Source organism: Limulus polyphemus, unplaced genomic scaffold (genome assembly GCF_000517525.1).
Source record: "Limulus polyphemus unplaced genomic scaffold, Limulus_polyphemus-2.1.2 Scaffold10, whole genome shotgun sequence".
Lineage (NCBI taxonomy): Eukaryota > Metazoa > Arthropoda > Merostomata > Xiphosura > Limulidae > Limulus > Limulus polyphemus.
This window is the reverse complement of record NW_013665620.1, coordinates 1,935,599-1,942,423: the sequence shown is the minus strand read 5'-3', so window position 1 is coordinate 1,942,423 and position 6,825 is coordinate 1,935,599. Positions and strand designations below refer to the sequence as shown.

The 6,825-nt window shown below is 29.5% G+C and overlaps 1 long non-coding RNA gene across 1 annotated transcript in view; it reads right to left on the bottom strand.

Moving 5' to 3' along the window:
- The window catches only part of LOC106478452, an 11,984-nt gene continuing 5,159 nt past the window's right edge, over positions 1–6,825 (bottom strand). Inside the window, exon 3 of the long non-coding RNA XR_002609910.1 lies at positions 1–400. This is a non-coding gene — a long non-coding RNA (uncharacterized LOC106478452). The remainder of the gene's footprint in view (positions 401–6,825) is intronic.

Here is a 6,825-nt window from a genome sequence, read left to right as displayed (position 1 = left end):
TATACAAAGCAACAACATTAAAATATCAGTAACTTTACATATTTACACTTTAAAACAGTTTCACAAAAAACCTTTCACATCACGATACATACAGTAGTTTAACAACTAAACATTATCTCTTTTGCCCCTGATGAAGAAAGGTCTACCTTTTGAAAGCTCTTAGGTTATAGGGTTTCTTATTTTTGTCTTTAACTGATCTTTTTGCACCTATGTTTATTACAACCATCATGAATGAATCTCCATGTAAGGAACATGAACCTAAGTCAGGCCTTTACAATATACATCGGAAGTCATTGACTCTCATTACTACAAATTCTTGAGAATGTGCTGTACAAATCATATTAATACTTCCAAATTACTTCCTTTATGAACCTTCATTTTAATGGCCAAGTCTCCTCTCCTAAACGAAAAGGAGAGAATCTTGATAAAATGTAAAAACTACTGAAACACTGATTTAATTATTTAACAAGATTGAAGTATTTAGAACATACTGCATAAAAACTCAAGAAGATATTTTTCTTACCTTTTATTTAAAGTCTTCTCAATCTAGACTGAAAAATTACATGTTGTACCTCATGCTGTAAATTAGGAGCCAAGAAGCATTTTCTTTGGAAAATTAAAAATACTACCTTTGTAAATTTTTATAAACATATTTCTCACATATATAGATTTAAAATTTTCACAGAAATTGTGTTCACAACAGAAAATTTTCTTCTTCCAACACACTTGTCTCAAATTCATACAGGATATGTATTTTATTATAATTAAGAACTGCATTGTAAGCAACAAAATAGTAATTTAAAATAATGTAGTTTCACAGTAACAATTCATCATTAACCCTTTTGCACAAGGTACCCCTTTAAACACTTTTCTGCACAAGTCATTGTGTTACATTCAAAATTTAATTAAACACCTTTACTATCAATGTATGTAAATGAATTAACATTATAATGTATTTCATGATACAAAGTAATATGCTATCTAATTTTTAAGTCCATTATTCAAAAAAAACCTTTACAAAACTACTTTAAACTTCAGTTGTATTGTCATGTGACCCACAAGCTATAAAATTCTCTATTTTGGCATTCTGTATCTTCAATAATATAATGCCAGTTCTGTAGATTTACATCTATACAATAAAATGTTTTCTTAACCTATTGACACATACATTTCACAGTTTTCTGTATGAATGTAATTGAAACAGATAATAAATTGTGTCAATTCCTGACTGGTGCCATACCCATTTTCAATAGATTTGTTTGAGCTTTATAGCCTACACGTAAGTGTTACATACACACATATATATGGTCATTATAAAGAACTCATTTTACACTATAATTCAACAACAATTATTTTGAAATTGGCATGTAGTTTTTGTCACAGGGTACATGGAACTGCCTGTAGTATTGTTGGCTGCTTGATCGACTATAGCGTTTACGGTTGTTTCTTACTGAAATATGTTATTGTTAAAGATACAGTTAAATTGCATTTAGGTTTCACTTTTATATTTTAGTCAATTATGTATTAGTTAAAATGCATAATTGAAAGTTTAAACATTTTTTAAATAGACATCATACTTTTTCATCAGTTCTCAAGGTTCTCAAAAATTTTGCTTAAGGGTTGTGTGTCACTGCTGGAGCTACTGTAATGTGCCTCGAGGGCAACGCTGACTTGTGTCAAGACGAATAATAAGTGGTAAAGGACAAGAAAGGGAAATAAAACATTAACAATTAATTATATGAGAAAAGGAAAAAGACCTGAAATTAGGAATATATCCAAAAGCAAATCTTTAAAGATATTCCACAAAAAACTAAAAGGTATTTTTTTTTCTATATCCTAATTTAAATAATTTCATTACATTGTACTTTGATGATAATAGCTAGAGTTAGTGATATGGTAGAGAAAATGAAAAATAAAATATAAACATTTACCTTAAAAACTTTTGATATTCATTTAGGAGGTTCTAGGAATTATGAAAATGAAATATGAAAACTACAAGATGAAGTAGAGTACTTTTATAATTAAAATTAAAATCACTATGCATTTGATTTATTAAAAGTTTGAGTGCAAGTAACTACAATAGAAAAATAGCATATGTTTATTAAAAACAATTAAAATTATGTAATTCTTTAAGTGCAAGATACTTATGATCTTTAACAAAATCTTACCAGCTTTTGAGAGGATACATGTTAAGAAATCTCAGAGTTACAGTATGTATTGTTGCACAAGTGAAATTCCCAATACAGTGTTTCATAAATTATCTGAGCCCATTGCAAAAAGGTTGACCTGAACCAAAACTTGAATTTCTTACAACTCTTATGTGATTTACAACTATGGTATAATATAGACATAGAAAATTCAGTGTTGTGCAAATATAGTTCATTATGAGAATTAGTCGGTACTACATGTACCTGTCAGTATATGGAAATCAATTTCTCTTTAATACTTTACTTCAGGCCACCAGGTTAACTTGTTCTTGCTTTTTTCCATGCCAAATGATCCCTTTCTCTTGGAGAAGCCTGCACGTTACAGGTCTCATCCACTAACAGAGTAACAGTACCTTGTACTGTTAGAATTTTTCATGGTGGGTTTTCAGGTGACAATTATTGGTATTTCTTGTCATAAACCTACCAGATAAGAATAAATAAATATGTTAAGGTAACTAATAAAACTGTATTTTCAATCCTGATCCTGCACTGACAATTAAAATTATGGCTTTTATTTAAAAAAGAAACAAGTACTAAAATAACTATCATAACAAAATGTAACATGGCAATTCAAACTTTTTTTTGACTGCTGTTAGATTTTGATAATTCTTTACTGTCACAACCCTGAAACCTTATTACACTTAACAAAGAATGTATTAAATTCATATGAATTCAAAGTTTAGGTAAAAGTAATAGAAATTTTGAAAGAAAAATCTGTCCTTTTAGATATTCTTCATATTACATTAAACAAAGTAATGACCAATATTTATTACCCAACTAACTTACTGGAAATAAATTGGTGTTTGATTACAAGATTTGTGAAATTTTTAGTTACTTGTCTAGTGTGTGTTATTTTATCTCTTTTCACATAAGCTCGGTTGAATCAACTTAGTTTGCAACCAATTTGTTCTCATTACAGTTTCCATACTATAACTTTTAATTCAGTATGTATATCTTCACAAAATCTGTTAGACGTTCGGTAAATATTACAACACTTTCGTAACAAAAAATAAAGATTTTTTTTTGATTATGTATTTTTAATAAAGATTTGTCTGTAAATACATTGAGTATTTTTGTTTACTGGTAATTTTCATGTTAAGATTAAAAAGGCTTATTCATCTGAAAATTTTCAAATTACATTTGTATAATCTCTAAAACCTCCTACATAATTGTAAAATGTTATTTCAGTAAAACATTATATTTTCTCTACCCTAGCTCTGTATATGAGGTTGGTCAATTTGACTGACCTCATAATCACCAAAAAAAAAATCTAATTAAATCTAAATTATGCTCTTTTCTTTCTAGAATGATTTAAAATGTTAATATGAAAATACATTTGTTTATCCTAAGTAGCTTTAAACTCATAACAGTATACACCTGTTTGTAGCATGTCTAAATTAATATCCCTACCATAAAACTTTTCAATTAGTGAATGTGGAGTTCATGTTATCCTATTGAATTAAATAACGTATGGACTACTTGTGAGCTCCTAGCAAGCATATCTCGTGAAAAATTTTTATTATTATTATTATTATCTAATTTAACTAAACTAACCTAAAAAGTTCTAAATTTTTACATTTTAGTTACTTTTATAATAATAAATAAGGAAAACATCTGAAAAAATAAGAGGAAGTACTTAGCTGGGTCTTCTTTTTTTCCTGTTGATTACATTAAAGGTACTAATGCACTAAATAATTTTTTATTTAATTAAATAATGTACCAAAGAACACAGAATAATAATGTGCAAAAAATAGACAAGGTCCCATAACTATCACAAATTTTCTGCCTTTCTAACTATGTGACAAGAGCCATTAAAACTTCATCTAAGCTCACTGATGTTTCCCATGGGAATATAGCATGAACTGGAAGCAAAATAGATAATTCTCTGTACAAGAAACAATGTAATATAATGTGTCCTTTGATAGATTAAAATACTGGCTTTCAATTGGTTATAAATAATACAGTATTAAACTTGAGAGGGAACTATTGGCAATTTCTGAAAGAGAGGATGTGACAGGAGGGCATGACAAGGGGAGCCTGATTTTCTATTTTATAGCTCTGTACCAAATAAGATTGAAGACTATAATAATTATGATTTGCCTGAGCAATAAAAACATTATAAGGAGTAATTTATGTTAAATTTCATACTTCTTGGAGGGGTGGTAAATAAATTAGAAAAGAGGGGATACCTAGAGAGCAAATGTCTCAATTCTCACACTAGCGGAAATTAATGATTTTTTTATATTGCTTTATAGAATTAAGAATTTAAAAATTATATAATGTTAAAATATGGATTATTAGCTATATTTTTAAGCCAAGTTTATTTATATACCATGATAAGAAAGAAGTTTAATTAAATTTTGAATGTAACTCACTTAAACCTCCTGTCATGCGCACAATATTATGCCCAATCTGAAAGTTTTTTAAATTTAAATCTAACACAATTTATAGTCATTAAGGCAAAAACAACTTTGATGCTCTACAATTCAATCTGTGATACATGTGATAGCAAAAATGATCAGGTTGTTAAGGAAAATATAGTGTTCAATATTTTTAAAACTGTTTTTAACAACTTATGACCACAGTCTGCACACTCATAAAGTGCTTCCTCAGTATGCTGCCTTAGATGTCCCTTGTAATGACTTAGATGGCAAAAATTCTGACCATATTCCAAACACACAAAATGGCTTTTATTATTATGGATTAACATATGGTAATTCAGGCTATGTTGGAGGGTAAAAGTATATCCACATACTGTACATCTAAAGGGTTTTATTCCTGAAAAAACAAAGTGAATTCTCAAGTTAATGATACAAGTCAATAAAACTTGTATTACTATAAATTATGGCATTAGTTTGAGTTATCTGCCAATCAACATAACAAGTAAGCTGTGGGGTTATCAGGGTATAAATATTTCATCCTGCACAAAGATTAAAAATTTTAATAAGCTGCTTAGTCTTTCTTATAGCCTGATGGTTAAGAGCTGAAGACTATACAATCTTGGTACTGCCATTACTGCAACATCACAATAATGTTACAAAATTCAGAACTACTGGTGTACTTTATTAAACTTTCATTAGGTTGACCAGTAAGTCTGAGCTTAATGTCCACCCCATAGTTTAATATATCTGACTTTTAAAGATTGTCATTGGTATTGAAGTTATGAGAATGTAATTAGCACATTGATATTTTAATCTGGCTTATGTGACTTTGAATGTAGGTATTTTAATGAACAGTACTAATTAAAATTGAAATATATTCAAACATGAATAATCATCATTGGTCAATGGATAAAATGCAAAATTTGTTTATAAAAAAAATAAAGTTTGTATCAGAAAGAGAACATATTTACTGTATATTAAAATTACAGGAATAATGATTGTGGAAAATCATTATGAAGCTCTATTTTTATAAGTGGGTTAAAAAGCAACATTCTGATGTATTTTTGTTTAGTTTTTGAAAGAAATTACAAGCATGTAAAAGTTGTTCAAGTGAAAATTATGAAAGCACCATCATTGAAAGAGTTAATCATATTTTAACATAAATACAAACTTCTGTGTATTGAAAACATTTATTGTATACTCATAAAGTTTTACACTAACTTTTTCATACTGTCTTTCTCTGTAGTTATTAAAACAGTAGTATTATACATACTTTAGTAAACAACATAATTAAGTCACTTTAAATTTAGGATGTCTTGGTACACCCATTCTATTAAGCAACACTATACACAAAAGAACAAATGAGCATGATATACATGTATATTTTGTTTGTTGTTAAAAACAACTGCAACACAATGTTCCCACTAGGGGCATCAAAACCCAGTTTTTAGTATTATAATACCATCGACCCATGGGGGGGGGGGGCTATACATGTAGTTAAAACTCTTCTACAAAAAAAAGATCAAGATACCAAAATCCTGCACATTATATGCATCATAAGTATTGGTACTTAAGTTAGAATATAATTATGAAACTAATATTTTAAGTTGGCTTGTGTAACTTTAAAAGTATTTTAATAGAGAGTACTAATTAAAATTAAAGTATATTTAAACATGAATCATCATCAGACAGTGAATAAAATACCAATCTTGTTTATAACAACAAAGAAAAAGGAAGAGAGTGTGTGTTAGAAAGAGAACACTTCTACTGCATATCAAAATACATGTAAGAATGGGATTGACTCTCTCTCTACAGCCATCTTGACCAACAACTCTCTGATAGCCATGGAATGAAGATCCAAACTCTGTGGATCTGTTGGGAGTGGAAATATCACAGGTTGAAAGGATAATGGATTTGGAGATGTGAAGTGAATGACCAACCTGAGACCAGAACCTGGAGTAACCATGGGTCTGTGGTGAAGGAATTCCAGATGTCCAAAAAATGTTGTAACTGCACTCCCACAGACCCCACCAGCATAGGGTAGTAACTGATGCTGCTGACATGGTATGCCTGAGCAGTGGAACCTTTTGGATAAGGATGGAATCTATTCTGGGTCCCAATAGATCGAGGAGCACAGGTATCCCTTTACATAACTGAGTGGTAAACCTCCCACCATGAACAGTATTATCAGGTGAAAGAGGAAACTAAGTATTTGCCCTCAGACCTTTCTGCCATCA